The sequence below is a fragment of the Pogona vitticeps genome, chromosome 6 (assembly GCF_051106095.1).
Source record: "Pogona vitticeps strain Pit_001003342236 chromosome 6, PviZW2.1, whole genome shotgun sequence".
NCBI lineage: Eukaryota > Metazoa > Chordata > Lepidosauria > Squamata > Agamidae > Pogona > Pogona vitticeps.
The window spans coordinates 41629512-41649419 of NC_135788.1; the positions used below are offsets into that span (position 1 = coordinate 41629512).

The 19908-nt window shown below is 38.5% G+C and overlaps 1 protein-coding gene across 14 annotated transcripts in view; it reads right to left on the reverse strand.

Moving 5' to 3' along the window:
• The window catches only part of ZNF385D (zinc finger protein 385D), a 528097-nt gene that overhangs the window by 469827 nt on the left and 38362 nt on the right, over positions 1-19908 (reverse strand). For 13 of the 14 annotated variants that reach the window (XM_078377271.1, XM_073003387.2, XM_078377270.1 and 10 more), the window contains exon 2: positions 13443-13563. The gene's annotated coding sequence lies outside the window, so the exon portion shown is untranslated. The remainder of the gene's footprint in view (positions 1-13442; positions 13564-19908) is intronic. The other variant, XM_078377266.1, reaches the window with a different exon arrangement.

The window sequence follows — 19908 nt, forward strand, 5'->3', positions numbered from 1 at the left end:
GCATTATCAAAAGATGGAATTCTGTCCTCACAATAACTCTGTGTAGTGTCTCGAGCTGAAAGATAGTACTTAGGCATCCTTCAGTCTCGAGAGACTATGGTAACGTGCTCTGTATAGAGGACTTGGAACAGCATCTAGTGTGGCTGAAAAGGCCAATTCAAGAGTGACAGTCCCTTCCACACTGAAGACGAATACTATCTGTCCCCTGTCCAGCTCCCAGATTTTGCTGCTTCCGGGACTGCCTCTTTGCCTTGGCCTGTTGGATAATGGTCTCTTCAAATTGGAAGAGGCCATGATGCGCCGCCTGCCTCCAGGCTGAGCACTCAAATGTCAAGTTTTCCCATCTGTTGAGGTCTATTCCTAAGGCCTTCAGATCCCGCTTGCAAATGTCCTTGTATCGCAGATGTGGTCTCCCTCTGGCACGATTTTCCTGCACTAATTCTCCATACAAGAGCTCTTTAGGAATCCGACCATCAGCCATTCTCACAACATGCCCAAGCCAATGTAGGCGTAGCTGTTTCAGTAATGTATACATGCTGAAAATTCCAGCTTGATCTAGGACTACTCTATTTGTAACTTTGTCCTGCCAGGTAATACCAAAAATGTGTCAGAGACAACGCATATGGAACGTGTTCAGCTTCCTCTCCTGCTGTGCACAAAGGGTCCAGGACTCACTGCAGTACAGGAGTGTGCTCAGAACACAGGCTCTATAGACCTGGATCTTGGTCTATGTCATCAACTTCTTATTCAGCCATACTCTCTCTGTGAGTCTAGAGAACACGGTAGCTGCTTTCCCAATGCGTATATCCAGCTCGACATCTAGGGAGAGAGTGTAGGAGATTTTTGAGCCAAGATACACAAAGTTATGAACAACCTCCAATTTTTTTGTGGAGATGGTAATACAGTGGTGCTTCGCAAGACGGGTGCCCCATTTAATGACAAATCCGCATTACGACGAGGTTTTTGCGATCACAAAAGCGGTTGCAAAACAACATTTTGAATGGGGGAATTTCACTGTGCGATGATAGGTTCCCTATTTTGGGAACCGATTTTCGGTTCCCGACGATCAAAACAGCTGATCATCGGGTTTTCAAAATGGCCTCCGGGTGCTCAAAATGGCTCCTCACTGTGTTTAGGAGACATTTTTCGCTGCACAGGCACCCGAAAATGGCCACTCCTATGGAGGATCTTCGCTGGACGGTGAGTTCTTAGCCGATTGGAATGCATTAACCAGGTTTTAATGCGTTTCAATGGCTTTTTATTTTCGCTTTATAACGTTTTTGTTCTACAGCAATTTCACTGGAACAAATTAATGTCGTAATGCAAGCCACCACTGTAGAGGGAGGTGAGTCCACACCCTGGCCCATCACTTGTGTTTTCTTCACATTGATTGTTAGTCCAAAGTCTTGGCAGGCCTTGCTAAAATGATTCATAAGTTGTTGGAGGTCTTCAGCAGAGTGGGCAACAATGGCTGCATCATCGGTGAAGAGGAAGTCCCACATGCATTTCAGTTGGACTTTGGTCTTTGCTCTCAGTCTAGAGAGATTAAAGAGCTTTCCATCTGATCTAGTCCGGAGAGAGACACCTTCTGTTGCAGTTCCAAAGGCATGCTTCAGCATGACAGCAAAAAAGATAGTGAAAGGTAGTGACAGGTCCAAAATCAGCCAGTGAACTACATGACTGGGTGTGACCTTCAACATGGCTCTCTCCAATCTTATTCTGACAAACTAAACACTACAGTACATCAATTCAGAGGGAACTTAGATTCCCATTTCCCACTTTCTTTATTAAAAGCAATGGCATCTCTGTCCCAATACAATGTTTTGTATCATGAGAACTACATGTCATGGTGCCATGTTAATACTGCCTTGAAATAAATGACTGTGGCATGGGCCACAGATCAGAAGTAACTAGTTTTTTTAAAATTAATTCCTTTCCCCAAAAGCTAAAGTGTAACTGTATTCTATTATGACTGTAGCAAAGGATAGCACAATTTTTTCCCATTATAACTATAACATTCTGCTTACTTCTATAGTTACAGGATGTGGTTGAGGATGAATACTGTATGTTTGAAGTACAGTGGTGCCTCACATTACGATGTTAATTCATTCCAGCGAAATCGCTGTAGAACGAAAACGTCATAATGCGAAATAAAAAAGCCCTTAGAAACGCATTAAAACTCGATTAGTGCATTCCTATGGGCTTGAAACTCATCGTCCAGCGAAGATCCTCCATAGCGCGGCCATTTTCACTGCCTGTGCAGTGAGGAATCTGTCCCAGAAAAGAGCGGGGAGCCATTATTTTTTTACCCAGTGGCCATTTTGAAACCACCAATCAGCTGGCCGAAAATCGTTGTTTTGCAAGAATCAGTTCCCGAAGCAGGGAACTGATCATTGCAAAGCGGAAAAAAACCCATTTAAAACATCGTAATTTTCATCGTCTTGCGAGGCACCACTGTATCAGCTTTTGCAGTTTGTTTTGTATTGATGAATGAAAAACAATCTAAATTTAATGTAATTAAAAATTAACATTTTAATTACCTTTGGGAAATGAGGAAGTAAAAATTTTAAAAAATTGCAGCTATAACTGTAAATACCAGGGGAGGGTGTTGACTCTTCTGTATGTTCTTCCCCATAGGGAAAAAAAGGAAGCTAAAACATATGGCCGGCAAACAAGTCCACTCCCAAAGCACAGCTAACTGCACCAGCACAGAGGCCTGAGACTGCACTAGTCTCCTCTGCATCTTATTATTCTCTCATCTTACTATTTTGGAATATGGTAGAAGTGTGAACAGGCCTGGTATTGAATACCAATAATTACTCGCTATATAGGATAGTAACTATGTGGGATAATAGCTCTGGGAACTGTGGAACAGGATCAGAAAAAGTGATATACCTCTGTAAGTACTGACTTTTTCCCAGGGAGTCTTGTAAACTTTCCCACTAGGCTTCTCATGTAATTGTGCTCCCTAAAAGAATGCACTGTATAAGAAGCTTTGAATAATCAACAGACATATTCTGGTATCCAAGGATAAAACTACATGTTAGGATAACTGGTACCATTACTCTTTTTAGACATATTTCATATTTTCTAAGATAAAACATCTAAGTCTTTTTTTGCGGAATCATTATTTATCAGGAAAGGGGCTGAAACAAAAAGATCAAAGAATTTCACTCCTATATAACCATTCCAATCTCCTCTTCCGAATTATGCTCTCGGGATTTGTATTTTCTAAAAACAAAATGTTCCTAAAAATCACATAACAGGATGTTCTGCCCTAAGATGCTGTGGAGTTTATACAAAAATAGTAACAAAAATAAATGAAAATATGTAAATTATTCAAATGACAGTATCAACAGAAGTTTAAAAAATGCACCTGTTGGTACCATTGGACATGTCTAAGAGTTTAATGAAAATGAGAATGTAAGCATATAACATAAATCACCCTCCTAGATGCTGGGAGGATGAACACTATATCCTAGCCAATTTTCTAGACACAGCCTTCTCATACAAGCCAATTCTCTTAAAAACCATGTCATATGGTTATAGGGGGTTGACTCAAATGTTCGTTCCAGTTACAATAAACCTGCTGAAATAAAAAGATCTTATATGACTTGGAAGTGGTAAACATAAGTTATTTCAAAAAGCTATGTTGTGGAGTTAGGAGGAGTGATGGATTTAGCTCTCAGTTGCAAAACAGAAATGTTGGCTTACTGTAGCAACAACTTCCACAACATTACAGCATTCAGAAGATTCACTGGACATCACTGACTACTGATGTTAGAATATTGTAAATGCACCTCAGTCATGGGATTAAGACCGTTCTATTAATATTATCAATTACTGAAAGACAAAGCAAAATAGAGCACCACCAGACAAGCGGATGGGAGTTGACAGTTACAATATTAATCTGCTGATCTTTCCTCGCCCTGCAGGAAGAAGGGCACTTGAATGCAGCTGGGTACAATTATGAGTATTTAAAAATCAAATTTTCATATATTAATTGCAATTATTTGAATGCCTAGATTGATGCTGAAATTTTCACATACAACCTCTTCTATCTTTTCTGTGTATGTCATGATTTGAAGTGGGTGTAATTATTTCCCAAATAAGGCAAACAATTTTCAGTTTGAAGCAAAAAAGTTGTAGTTAGAACTATAAACCTAAAAGCAATGACATTCAGGTCAGCCTCCACCTCTGCATTCAAAATATGGACCTTTGATCTACTGTTTTTCGACGTTAGCTTCTTCCCTAAATAAATGCTATAGCATAAGTCTCAGGATTTCCAAAAGTGGCAGGAATGAGAGATAGACTTGCAGCATCACTGACTAACAATCCTTATATAAAGTTATTGCCAAAGCAGGGGAAGGGAGATTCTTCACTATTTGTTTCTCTGAAGGAGTCCATGGAAAATCAGCTATAAATGTGGACTAGTGCTACCATATAATAATCTAATTTAAACTATGCCAGTGAAGTGGCGTTTAAATCCTTTAAAAAATGAACTTAAAAGTTCTTTAACAGTTTTATAAAATAGGATAAATAATATGTATTAAGAATTCATTTAGAAATTCAGAGGACATCTTATTAATATAATTGCTCGGTGTGATGCCCTGTATATTCACTACATAATCAATTACCCTTAGCCGGCAGAATAAAAAAAGGTAGAATATAAAGTAAAACAAATCTCTATACCCAAAGAATTCTTTTGAATTGTGGTGCTGGAGGAGACTCTTGAGAGCCCCCTGGACTGCAAAGAGAACAAACCTTTCCATTTTGAAGGAAATCAACCCTGAGTGCTCACTGGAAGGACAGATGCTGAAGCTGAGGCTCCAATACTCTGACCATCTCATGAGAAGAGAAGACTCCCTGGAAAAGACCCTGATGTTGGGAAAGTGTGAAGGCAAGAGGAGAAGGGGATGACAGAGGATGAGATGGATGGACAGTGTCATCGAAGCTACCAACATGAATTTGACCCAACTACGGGAGGCAGTGGAAGACAGGAGGGCCTGGCATGCTCTGGTCCATGGGGTCGCGAAGAGTCAGACACCACTTAACAACTAAACAACAACAAATACCCAAAGAGAAAAAGCCTTCAGAATAACATAAAAGGTTATAGTTGAAACTATACCACCAAGAACAATGAATTTCCTGCCACAAATCAACTTTTATCCAGAGAGGCACACTGATGTCCTCATTTTGTAACTTAATTTACAATAATATCTGAAAGTGGGTCAGGCAGCAGATTGTATAGTCTTACCACAATACCCACTGATAGCATATTGGGTGAGAAAAGTGATAACACTGTCATTAAAACACTGTCGTCCTTTTGAATGGCAAATGTTTTCCAGTTCCAAAATTATTGCTGCAGCTAGGATTCCAACCTGCCTATATGATTCTGATGCAGGTGATCCATTCACTCTCATCACTTCCAGATAGGCCATTTGCTCACCCCCCCCCCAAGCACCTATATATACTTTTCTGTTGTTTGGTGTCAAAATGGGCTTACCAGAATTTGCTTCCAAACAGCTCTTTAAAAACCCACTTCTCTTTTATGTATCAAAGCAGATTCTCTTTATGTAATCTGTAAAAAGTCCACATCTCTGCTCAAACTTTTTTTTAAAGTATTTAGTGCTACTTGAAAGCTTCTTTCCAGAAGTGGTCCCTGAAGACATTAACTGCAAATGGGGAGTTTCACAAACTGCTAAACTCCAGTATAAACAGACAATAAAATTAAGCAGTGCTTTAGCAGGAATGAAAAAGAGAAGGAAATCATGGGGAAATAGCAGTGACCAAACGAGCGGGCCTGTAACTAGAGTGGGAGAACTATGGCTTTGCCCCAGAACTTTAAGGGCACCGAACTCAAGAACTAAATCAACTTGTGAGTGTTAAGAAAATAATTTTTTCCAAAAACATGAAAATAAGATAAGAGCATCATAAAATGTGAATTAACCCACAGCTGTTCTTACTCCAGAACAACTAACTTGAATATAGCAACATCACTGCACATGTTCAAATCACTTCTTCCACTGTTAATTCTTCAATGCATATAGTGTTTTAGATTGAACTGTAAAGAAAAGAGTAAACCAGAACTTGAAATGTTAGATTTTGGGGTCTCTAAATCTCCCAGAGCTGGCTGGATAGCTCAGTCATTTAGGTATCTGGCTGCAGAACCAGAAGTTGGGAGTTTGATTCCCCCTCTGTGCCTCTTGCAGATAGAGTCTGTGTGGTCTTGGGCAAGCTGCATAACCCCAGGGTGCCCCTCCCAGAAGAAGGGAATGGCAAACCACTTCTGAGTACCCTCTACCTGGAAAACTCTGAGAAAAAAAAATAGCCATTGACCTGGTAGCACACGATTATTACTAAATTAAATCCCCAGTCAGCATACTCACTAGTCGAGTTGCTGGGGGGAGTCAGGGAACTGTAGTATAAAAATATAACTTGGCTAAGTTTTCATTGGTTATTCAAGAAATTTGCCCTCTCAAAATTGGCAGTGGTGGGGGCAAGCTAAATAAATAGATATATTTATATTTATATAAAGCACTTCAGAATGCTAATGTTCATGTAATGCAAACATTTTGTCCATTTGGAGCCATTTTGCTTCTCTGTACTTAGAATTATATTCTCTGTAAGTACACTCTACAAGAGATAAATTATTATGTAAATGTATTTGCATTTCATGATTGTACTAAATAACTGCTAACAGAAATGTATTATTTAGCTGCAGGCTCTCTTACAGCATTAGAATTGAACAGTAACAGTTGATATTTCAGCAATTGCAAACCCCACCAGGCTGATGTCAACATCACTTGGCTTGCCATTTTCACAGTTTCAAAGTAAATTTATATCTCTACCTTGTTTAACACAAGAAAAATTAGTTATTTCTAATGTGACAGAGGACTCAAACTATTTTCGGTTTGATGACACAGAAATTGTATTTTAATTCAGCATTTTAGTAACCATTATTGCATTTGTTTTACATTATATTATACTTAGAAGGGAACTGCATTGTTTAATAGTTTAATAAATGGTATCTAACAGTCTGAATCTCAAATAGACTAAAAATTAATCTACATATTTTTGAATACCAGGCACAATTTCCAAAATGATGTGTCAGAAATATACATATATACATGGTCAACAGAGCACTGAAATTAGCAATTCCAGATCTCTCAGATTGTAGTTGAAGATGAAAGAACAGTATCTAACTTAATCTCAGTGTTTTTCTATACTTAGCAGTTAATATAATCTGAACATGTATAAACACATGTCAATACACATAAACACACAGAGGATGAGAAAGAGACAGAAACAGAGAGAATTCAACTTTAACCATTTAATGACCTGGGATTTTATCACTGGAATTTTGAACAGGAATTGTTGGAGAATTATTTGCAACCTTGCATGCTATCTGTAGTTTGTGTGACTGGGAGGAAATGTTTCTCGACTGAAGCGATTGCAAATCCATCCAGCACTAACCAATCATTCCTTCCAACCTTTGAATTCAAAAAGACCCCTGCCTCTCTTTCATCAGTTGAGGGAAGTTGTTTGTTTGCTGTCGATGTGTGGTTGCTAATAGAAATGGCACAAATAGACAGTTTGTTGGTTCGTGCTGGTTCATCTTTCCCAGCCCACTTCCTCCAGTAGGCACCCACTCAGATGCAGCACCCCAGTTTCCCTGTGCCATTTCCTCTGGGCTCAGCCACAGACTGGGCACCCACCAGAGGAGGTGAAGGTAGGAAGTGGCAAACATTTGTTTGTCCAGAGCACAAACTAGCAAGAGCTACCAAACCAGCAGTCCATGCCCATATCTGGCCGCTAAATATGAGTGCAGTAAAGAAAGCACTATATACAAGTCTCTAATTTGAAACAACTGTAAGGAAAATAACTTTTTATTATTTCTCCTAAAATGTCTCTGAGTGAATTATTGAGAGTTTAAATGCCAGTTAAGGAGAAAAGGGTGGACTATCTGGGGAACTTGTAGCTATTCTCCTCTGTGAATCCCTGTATGTCTTCTGTGTAGGAAAATGAATTTTACCTGAAATTCAAAACTCTGCAACAGGAATTACACAAGGTGCTGAATTTCAGATGGAAGTGTTAATTTATTTTACTGCTACTGTATGCCGTTATGTTAACTGTCAAAGGAAGAGTATTGACACCAGGAAAATGATTATGTTTTAAGTTTATTTTGTATTAGCAAAAACCATTTTTGTTTTAAGTGTTTTCTAAACCAATTGACTTACTTCAGATTTGGCTACAAGGTAATGGAATCATTGGGTGAAAATCTGCTGTGCATATTTAAGTAATTATGTAAGTCATTTTTATTTACACTTATTTTAAAACTAATTCACTGCAGAATCTCCAAATGCCAAAATAAACAGATCATGGCTGGGACTGAGGCCATCAACGCTATTTCCTGGGCATCTAGAACTGAAGTAAACTCTTATTCTATTCCTGGTACCAGTGCTGTCTATGCCAGCATAAAACCAACTTCCATAGAGTGTTCCCCATGTACTTAGAATATTTTTTATAAACTTCTAACTATGAATTTATATGGTTTAGAAATTATTTGACATCAAATTAAATGACAGGAAAAGTGCAATCACGCAAAATTTCACTGATCTGTTGCACAGGTAACAGTCCAATTATTTTTGAGTTTACTCAGGAAATAAGTAAAACTGACTTCAATAGGAGTCAACATCTTCCATAATAAGCATGTACAGGATTGCAGCCTCTCTCATCTAAAATAAAGTCTCGTGCAACTTAAATGGATTATTTCTGAGGAAGTGTGTCTAGATTTGTACTGCTATTGTCTGTTATTGTGAAAAACATATCTATTCAAACATTTTCAACCCCAGTAAGAAAAATTATAATACACAATGGCAATGTTTCACAGCCTGGAACCAAAGTTTTCTTTACTGGAATGGCCTATCCATTTCATTCAAAACATATTACAGTCTAATTCAGTTTGATAATTACAATCACATTAATAAACGACCCAGATAATAAAGTGCTTTCTATTAGGTTAAAATCCTTTCATGGATTGCTGCCTTGTCATAGCAAAGGGGCTTGAGTAATTCGGAGAAGCGATGGGCTATGCCGTGCAGGGACACCCAAGATGATAGGTCGTGGTGGAGAGTTCTGACTAAACGCGACCCACCTGGAGTAGGAATTGGCAAGCCACTCCAGTATCTTTGCCAAGAATACCCCATAATCAAAAACATATGGATAAAAGATATCACACTGGAAGATGAGCCCCTCGGGTTGGAAGGTGTCCAATATGCTACTGAGGAAGAGCGGAGGACAAGTACAAGTAGCTCCAGAGCTACTGAAGAGGTTGGGCCAAAGCCAAAAGGACGCTCAGCTGTGGACATGCTTGGAAGTGAAAGGAAAGTCTGATGCTGCAAAGAAAAATACTGCACAGTAACCTGGAATGTAAGATCTATGAACCTTGGGAAGCAGGAGGTTGTCAAACAGGAGATAGCAAGAATAAACATTGACATCCTGGGCATCAGTGAACTAAAATGGACAGGAATGGGCGAATTCAATTCAGATGACTATCACATCTACTATTGGGCAAGAAGCCCGTAGAAGGAATGGAGTAGCCCTCAGAGTCAACAAAAGAGTGGGAAAAGATGTAAAGAGATATAATCTCAAAAATGATTTCAATAGGAATCCAAGGCAGACCTTTCAACATGGAAATGATAAAGGACAAAAATGGTAGGGACCTCACAGCAGCAGAAGACATAAAGAAGAGGTGGCAAGAATACATAGAGGAATTATACCAGAAAGATGCCCCGGACAACTCAGATAGTGTGGTTGCTGATCTTGAGCCAGACATCCTGGAGAGTGAAGTCAAGTGGGCCTTAGAAAGCATGGCTAACAACAAGGGCGGTGGAGGTGATGGCATTCCAGTTGAACTATTTCAAATCTTAAAAGATGACACTGTTAAGATGCTACACTTAATATACCAAGAAGTTTGGAAAACTCAGCAGTGGCCAGAGGATTGGAAAAAATCAGTCTACATCCCAATCCCAAAGAAGGGCAGTGCCAAAGAATGCTCCAACTACCGTACAATTGCATTTATTTCACACGCTAGCAAGGTTATGCTCAAAATCCTCCAAGGTAGGCTTCAGCAGGATGTGTACTGAGAACTCCCAGAAGTACAAGCTGGATTCCGAAGGGGCAGAGGACCTAGAGCCCAAACTGCTAACATGTGCTGGATTATGCGGAAAGCCAGAGAGTTCCAGATAAACATCGACTTCTGCTTCATTGACTATGCAAAAGCCTTTGACTGTGTGGACCACAACAAACTGGGGCAAGTCCTTAAAGAAATTGGAGTACCTGACCACCTTATCTAAGAAACCTATACATGGGACAGGAAGCAACAGTTAGAACTGGATATGGAACAACTGAGTGGTTCAAAATTGGGAAAGGAGTACGACAAGGCTGTATATTGTCCCCCGGCTTCTTTAACTTATATGCAGGATACATCATGCAAAAGGCCGGACTAGAGGAATCCCAAACCGGAATTAAGATTGCTGGAAGAAATATCAACAACCTCCGATATGCAGATGATACTACTTTGATGGCAGAAAGTGAGGAGGAATTAAAGAACCTCTTAATGAGGGTGAAAGAGGAGAGCGCAAAAATGGTCTGAAGCTCAACATCAAAAAAACTAAGATCATGGCCACTGGTCACATACCTCCTGGCAAATAGAAGGGGAAGAGATGGAGGCAGTGACAGATTTTACTTTCTTGGGCTCCATGATCACTGCAGATGGTGACAGCAGCCACGAAATTCAAAGATGCCTGCTCCTTGGGAGGAAAGCGATGACAAACCCAGACAGCATCTTAAAAAGCAGAGACATTTCCTTGCCAACAAAATTCTGCATAGTCAAAGCTATGGTTTTTCCAGTAGCAATGTATGGAAGTGAGAGCTGGACCATAAAAAAGGTGACCGTCAAAGAATTGATCCTTTGGGATTGTGGTGCCAGAGGAGGGTCTTGAGAGCCCCCTGGATAGCAAGGAGAACAATCCCATCCATTTTGAAAGAATTCAACCCAGAGTGCTCACTAGAAGTACAGATCCTGAAACTGAGGCTCCAATACTTTGGCCATCTCATGAGATGAGAAGACTCCCAGGAAAAGACCCTTAAAATGACTAAACAACAACAATTAGGTTAAAAAAACTTAAAAGATTAATCAGATCTTATGGACAAGCATTTAGCTATCTTTAAAAATTCATAATGATGGACCTGTGTTTTGTAGTAGACAAATTAATTACTATTAGACCAGTGAGTTACAGAAGTTTCTTTGGTTACTCCTAGAATTTTCTTCTTCTGTCTCATGTAATCAAGTTAATTAATGCATGTAACAACTCCTATTAGGATTACACTATATTTAACGAAGTCTTGTGTAGAAGTGCTTATTAATTATGACAGTTCCATACAAAGCTCTGTAGCTAACTATATTTAATTCTTTAAAAAGAGGTCTACAACTTCAGAATTTGGTTCTATTATAACTTGACTTTGAAGTTTTTGTCATTATATTGGTTACTTGTTCTGCTTCAATCATTTTTAGCTCATTTCTGAAAAAGACCCAGTAAAGCATACACCCACTTAAAACAAGATGGGAGAATGTGTGTGTGTCTCCAGTTGCTAGACTGAATTTTTAACACCAGATTAATTATTTGCAAAAGTGGTTTCAAAAACAAAACAGAACAAAAAACAAAATATAAACATTCCACTGAATTAAACCAGACAATGAGAAAAAATGTACACTTACAAAAGTTCAATAGAAACAGATAAAAACAAATGAGTTTAAAAGCCTGTTAGTGAAAGCAGAAGCTTTCAAAAATTGCCTTTAGAACGCATTCAGAAAACTCCGCTGGTAAAAATGCTACCACCACATTGCTGACTGGCATCAGCTACAGGGGATATGTAACTCCTATATAACAATGGCTTTACTGATTGCTGATCAGACCCAATTTGAAGTGCTGATCATGACCTATAAAACTGTATCTAAAGGGAGGTCCTTATGCAAGAGAGGGTCCTTTCAGTGGCTGCTCCTAAAAGGCCAAGTTGGCCCTTTCCTCTTGTCCTACCATGAGCAAATCTTCTTTTTTAGGCAAGATTTAATTAGTTTGGACAAGTTAACTGCTATTATGGGATGCGGCATATTTACATGTTTATTATTGATTTGAAATGTAAAGGTTTTTAAATGGCAGCTTTTTCTGTTTATTGTCAATTTATTTGTTTTTCAATATTACATTCTACTGTGTTTGAACTGCATTTCATTTTATTGTTTTAATTTATTGTTAAGTTATGTCAGAGAAAAGAGAAAGGTGGCATATAAATTGAATGAATGAGTGAGTAAATTAATTGATGAATGAATAATGTTCACGCAGGACCTCTGTTCAGGTTCACTGTAAGTCTACCACAGCAACTAAGGCTGTTTCAATCCTAAAACCAAGCCTAAACCCAGATTTGAAAAGTCCTAAAGCAGGGTTGGTGAATCCTTGGCACACCAGATGTTTTGGACTTCAGTTCCCATAGTCCTTTACCACTGACAATAAAGGCTGGGGATTCTGGATGTTGAAGTTCACCACCATGGACTTAAAGGATCCAGTGGAATAGGCACTATAAGGATCCACTGGATCCAATGGAATCAGTACTACAGATCCAGTTTTCAGGCAACAGTGCTGAAATTCTAGAGCTTTGGAATGCTGTAGAAAAATCCTAAAAAAGTGAAATGTTGATAATACAGACTTTCTTCTCACGAACTGTGGTAAAAGAGAACATTCCGATTGATATGAGACACAATTCAAGCAAACAAAACTTTGCCGAAAACCTAAAACATATATCTCTAAACACATAGCGGGTCAATGTAAGAGAAAAAGACAGAAAGAGATGTGAATGTAAGATTAACACTAAACTCACCTTTGCAAGAAAATCCACATACTTGGATAACCATCTGTGATATTTTAATATATTATCTACTATCTTCTGGTTGCAACTCCATTTGCAATTCCTGGTTAGTCTGCCTGATAGAAATGCACCCCACAAAGCCCATATATTGTTTCTTGAACATTAGTACATGCATGCACAAGGAATTTTCTATCATTGTGTTTGTGCAGAATTTTCTGGCATTTTGGCAAGAGGCAAAATTTACCAAGAGGCAAAAATTTACCATAGGCAAAAACTGGACAAGGAGAACTGCCTCTGAGTAGTCCTGGATAATTCTTTGTGTCATTTTGGTTGACAGTAATGTGTGAATGCTGAGACAGAGAGGGTAAGGGAACTTTCCACAAACTTTCCACATGCCCATTCAGGAAGGCTGAACATTCATAATGCATAAACGTTTTCAGAAATACATTCTAAAAGGCTGCAGGCCATATGTTATCAACAGATCTGCAGTATAGATGGCAAAACATTCATCTACTCACTTACTCTATTACATTAGCAGCTTTCTCTCTGCTTAATTAATATTTACTGGTAATCTTCCATTGTTTGAAGAAATCTTGGTCTCCAGGTACATTCAAGCCTCCAAGAGAGATTCTTGGTTTCCTGAAATAGAAAAAAAAAGTGGTTATTTTTGCTGTAGTTTTGTTCCATCTTGTCTGTATATATACACAAAAGGAAGAAAAGCAGCTACTGAAAAAATGTCAGTGGGAAGAAGCAGATAAAGTGGGCTCTTGCCCACAGCCCACATGGATTTCTGCCTGCCATTTGTAGGCTCTCCTGCCTACAAATAGATTTGGTTGGTAGAAGGAGCCCATCTTCAAATCAGCTCAATGTCCAACCTCATTGGTTTCAGTGTCAACTTTGGTATTATAAAGAAAACTGCTGCCATTGTGCAGCAAGACTGCTTCAAAGTAGGGGTACTGCCAATTAGACAACAACCAATAGTGTAACTTCTTAGGTGACAACATTTATTCTGGCCATTTTTTTCACTGTCAGACAGACTGCAATGGGTGCTGTCTCAAAGAGTGGCAACTAGGAACTGAGTGAATTCCTATTCTACTGGGTCACAAAGATGTGTCTGGAAGAATGAAAATATGGAGGCACTGTTGGAGCAAGCAAAGCAAGGAGAGATATGGTGCAAAATGCCAATCTGGGCATTCCAGGGAAAGGAGCACAGGCCGCTGGCTGTTGTGCTTTCCCTCCTTGTTGCAAACAAGCCATGAAGACAATGAATGTAGATCTTCCTGACTAAAAATCCTTGTTTCAATGACAGGCCAGTTGTAGGAAGAACAATAGGGCATCCAGGACCTGGTTTGTATTACAGAGTTCTGTCCATGTGGTCATTACAGCAGGCTGGGTGTTGAGGGCAGAGAGGTGGAGTGGCTGCAGCCTATAAAAACTCAACCTCATTACCTCCATTTCCCATCCAGCAGTCTGCCAATTCCAAATGTATGCTACTGCAGCTGAGTGACAAGAACACTGCTGGGATTCTGTTGATGTATACTCTATCCTACTGTCTTCCTTCTAGAGCTAGCTGGGACAAACACTGATATGGCACTGAATCATCCAGGAATATTGTTCAAAGGAACTTCAACATTCATATGGAGGTTTGTTCAGTCAACAAAGACCCAGGATTTCACATCAGCCATAACCAACATCGACCTGTCCCAATTAATCACATGTCAGAATGCATTCTTTTCCTTTTGTATTATCTTCTGGAAAAGCTGGTGATCTGAAGATGGAGAGGTTACACATGACACCGTTATCGTGGACAAATCACTCTCTTTGCAACTTTTAGACTGAGGGCTGATGTGAACCACCAGTGTACAACGAATCTGAAACCCTCTCTGAATGTGTTTGGGGATAAATACTTCCTTATAAGACAGGGGTATTTTTTTTTCTAAAGGAAGCAGTGCTCATGGGCCACACACCTAAAGAAGCTATGGTCTAAAAAGATGAGCTGAGCTTAATAGAATTTTTCTCATTTTATACATATATACAACACATAGAGAGAGACTGATATCTAGTAGTAAGTCACAGTTACAGAAGGTCCACTTAATCAATTGTGATTTGGAGAGCCCATGAGTATGTGAGTTCCATTGATTCAGCAACCCTGCTTTAGTTGCTACTGAATACTACTGACATTTCAACCATTGTTTCTGGTTTTATTATACTAAAATTCCTGTCTTAGCAACAATCCCACTCAGACCTGAGTAATCATTATTACAAAACACTAATTTTAGTTCATTAAATTTTAATTCAGTATTTTCATCTTAAACCCACTTAATTTTAATTATTTAATTAATTTAATTTTAATTAATCAAGAATAAATTGAAATCAACTTTGAGAACCATGAACTTCAAATGTGATTATTGTAGAAGGAGAAATAGTTGATTGCAAAGGCTATTTAAATGACAAAGAAAAAATTGATTACATAGAGCCACAGGGGTGGTGGAGAGGCTTGCAACTGGAGATACCTGAAGATTTCCTCTGCCAATCAATAACAATAACATACTCAATACTTTAACACTCATCAGTGGAATAAACAGCCATTTAGTGGTTTGCCACAAAATTTCTGTAGCAGCCTGCAACTCTCTGGAGTGTATTTAATTTAAAAATTCCAGAGAGAACTGTACACTGTGTGCCACACGTAGTTCATACTTTGCTTATTCTTGATCTCCACCCCCATAATACTTCTGGGACAGGCAATTCAAACTTTTTAGAAGGATATCAGGATATGCTGATGACATGCCACTCTGCTGTGCCTTGTTATCAAACACCAAGGAAACAGTCAATATAGATGGATAATGGCCTGGATGAAAGTGGACAAGCTAAATTTCAATCTTAACAAGATGGATGCTACTGGTGGTTAGTAGGGAAAAAATCAAACTTAGGGACTGGCATTCTTTAATTCTGCATTGCTGTGCAATTTCCATGTAGAAATGTACCTAAGCAATACCTTTGCACAATGCTCCTTTCCTGAGCCAAGCTAGCCTTAGTTGTTTGGCTAATGCTTACTGTTGTTATGAACCTATCAACATCATAAGATCTTCAGGAGAGGTCCTCTTGACAATACCAACACCTGGTGAAGCCTCTTTGACAGACACACAGGAGATGTTTCTTCTGCATCACTCCCCATGGAATGCATTGCCTTCAGAGCTATGATCAGTTCCCATTCTTGTTGCTTTTATTAAACCTTTGATTATGTCATTACTGTATCAATTTTTAAATGACTTTATTAATGTATCTGCTCTCAACTTGTTTTTATTGTTCTTTTATTTATTTATTTATTTATTTATTTATTTATTTATTTATTTATTTATTTATTTATTTATTTATTTATTTGTAGCCCATCTAGTCCTATAGACCAGTGGCCCCCAACCTTGGGCCTCCAGATGTTCTTGGACTACAAATCCCAGAAGCCTTCACCACCACCTCTGCTGGGCAGGATTTCTGGGAGTTGAAGTCCAAGAACATCTGGAGGCCCAAGGTTGGGGACCACTGCTATAGACTACTATGGGCAGGTAACAACATATCATGTAACAATTAACAATTTAAAATCATAACAGTATATTACTAAATAAAGAATGATCCAAGATGGGAGAAAGCACAAGATAATAAAATTCAGACAGTGGGTGGAGGGAAGCCTTGCTTAAACAGCCAGGTTTTATGACCATAATTTACCATAAGCATTACTCTGTAGTAAAAAGGTGGAGCAGAAATGCAATAAAGAAATAAAATACTATCTTATTTAAGTGGGATTATCAAGACAGCACTCACGGGAGCCCCACGTCAATTCCCATATCTTTATGGCCCTTTGGCTCTCCCATTCTATTTTTTTTCATGTAATATTTTTTAACATTTAAAAAATTTAAATGTGATTACCTTCATCTAGTCTTTCCTCTTCATTTATTTTCTACAATATGTCAAATAGGACAGGAACTGGTTAAGGCAGCTGGAGATCACTGTCCTTATTTCCAAAAGGCTGATTCAACCAGTTTTTAGTGTTCAGTTTAAAGAACACTAAGAAGAGGCACTCATGTCACTGCCTAGTGAACTTGGAGGACTGGGGGAGAGGGAGGTTTGTGACCTGGGAAGTAGCAACCCAGGAAGGTTTACCTGATGGGGACTATGGAGTAATGGAGGTAGTTCACCGGGCTGAAATCCCAGAACTTCTTAAATAACAGATTATCGCCTCTTTAAGCTTCCCTGTTTCCTTTGGTTTAGCAGTTGCAGCCCTCTCAACTGCTATAAGAGGAACGGGTTTCCACAGGGAAGATCTATTGTTGCAAACTAGCTTTGTGAGGATGGTTTGATCTTAAATAGGCAATTTAAAGCCATCACCTTTACAAAACACTTCTTCCTCAACAGCTGATGACAGAAAAGAAGGTATAGCCAAAATGTGGCCCATGTTTTGGGCTACATCTGGGCACATGTCAGGATTACTGGCATGTTCTATATTAGAGATCAGGATGCATTGGAAAAATGGTCTTCATCGGGATTCATCATTCATCAAAATTGACAAATGGATGAAGCACTACATTTTAGTGATGAATCAATTAATATTCATTGATTTATTGTTAAAACACAATGTTCCACTGAACAACTGATCCACGGGACATTGACAAGCAAGCTGGCTGTGGGATCAGAACCGGGTTTCTGTTCCTGCAGCCAATCTACTTGTCAATGTCCCAATCATCAGCTGATTAGCTTGCTGAAACTGAAAAATCAGTTTTATCAACTGTCAGCTTGAACAGGAAGATTGTACATTTAAATAGCAAATTGGATTTTCCTGGAAATTCTGGGGATGCAGTTTACCACTTGGGAGCTTTTTTTCAGGATTCAAAGGTGAAGGTGGAAGGGGGTTCAGGGGACTGTATATTGCCACCTCTGAAGTAAAGTATTATGGCACTACCCTCAGTCACTCAACCATTTCTTCCACCACATCTTACTAAAGAGAAATTAGCGTTCTGTGCTTGTATACTTTGCATACTTGTGCTTTGTAACTTTGATTGACACCACACTTGTATCTTAGATAAAGCATCCATATTGTTTTGAAAAGGACAGGAAGACTTGGGATTAAAAGAGACGCAAGTGATAGTTTACAGGTAGCACAACCTCATTGCCTATGTCTAACCTAAATTGACTAAAAGAAAATAATTTCTTGTGAATATATGAAATTACCTACTTGACCACCATGTTGCCATCCCAGACAGACTACCCAGAAGTCTACCATTGTGGTCACTGCTGAATAGCTCAGTGGTTTAGGCATCTGGCTGGGGAGCCAGAGGTTGGGAGTTTGATTCCCCTTGGCAAGGGCTGGACTCAGTGATCCATAGGGTCCCTTCCAGTGCTATGATGATGGTGGTGATGATGGTGATGAAACTGGCTAATCCAGAATTTTGTTAGGAAACATCCTGAAGAATTCTATCCAAGGCAGAGCTGCTCCTAGGAATAATTTTTTCCTCTGTATACCTCCACCCATGTATCTCTCAAATATACTGTATACAGTATAGCTTTTGTAATGCTCAGTCAGATAGCTTTAAATTAACTAAATGGCCAGAAAACATCCTGATGGCTCCTTCAAGCTGCCAAAGTAAGTTGACCCATTTGTTATAGTCCATCCTAAATCCAGCCCCAAATCCACTGTCCCATACCCATAATAGATTAATCTGAATAGTTTGACCACATTTGGACTTGATTTGATATGGCATGGTTTGGATCTAATCCACACCAGTCTGAATTGGCCTGATAACGTTCAGATTTGTCTTAATCATTTGCACAGCCCTAGAAGAAATCATGGATGAATATAGGTAAAGAGCCAGAAGAAGAACAGAAAGTAACACTTCCATTAAGTATCTGGTCTGTTTAGTTGTAAAATAAATAAATGAATAATATAGTAAATAAATAATATAGTAAATACTAGTATCCTATATATTCAGACACAGCCCATAGCTAATGAAAAAAAGAGATTAAAATCACTTAGTTTGAAAATAGTCCACTCTTTGTGACATTATTTAAAACAAAGTTATATGCCCAGTCATATGCATGCATATAAACAGTTTTGACAATTCATTTATTTTCCTACTTGGTTTCTGAATTGCTGTCTTTGAAGATTTTGATTGTATTATTGTTTTGCTTCAAAATAAATCTGAAACATCTTTTAAAGTTTACTTGTTGGTGCCTTAGAAAGAAATAACACTATTTTATACAGTTACGGTACATCTATCTTCCTTTTCTATGGCAATCTTATTTTTCCTTGCTCTTCTATTTCACAACTTCTTTTTTAAAAAATAACAAATGTTCCTTTCTGCTGCTGGTACAGAACCCTGACAGCATTATAATACTCTGGCCTGGTAGGTATTTCTGGAACTTCGTCCCCCAGGACATAATTACAGAGTATGCTGTATTGATGGCAAATAGCTAACAGACCTCTATGCAGGCTTCAATGACTGTTTCTGAGCACATGATCAGTTTTTTTTGATGGTTGCAGATGACCTGACTGACTTGGCAAAGTTCCATTAAAAATCAATAAAAGAATAAATAAATTATTTCAACAGGTTCTGATATGGTTAACTTTACCATGATGACAACCACAATAACACTGAGGTGCCATGTAAGAATTTGTGTGTTTCTTTCTTCGTTTTTTTTTACTTTTCAAATACTGAAGATAAATGGCTATCAAATAAAGTAAAAATATTGAACTTAATCTTGGCAAAACTGTTCTTTCCCCCCATCTTCTGTGCTGTTACTAGGGCTACTAACTGTTAGTCCATCAGATGTAAACACCCATTTGTAACAGAAAAATTTCAATAAAGAAATAAATCAAAATGTAACAAACTTCAAGAAACATTATTTAGTAACTTCTTTTAACTTTAATAACTTTTTATTGTTGACTATGCTCAGTAAAGTTAGGTACCTGTCTGCATAGCCAGAGATCAAAAGTTT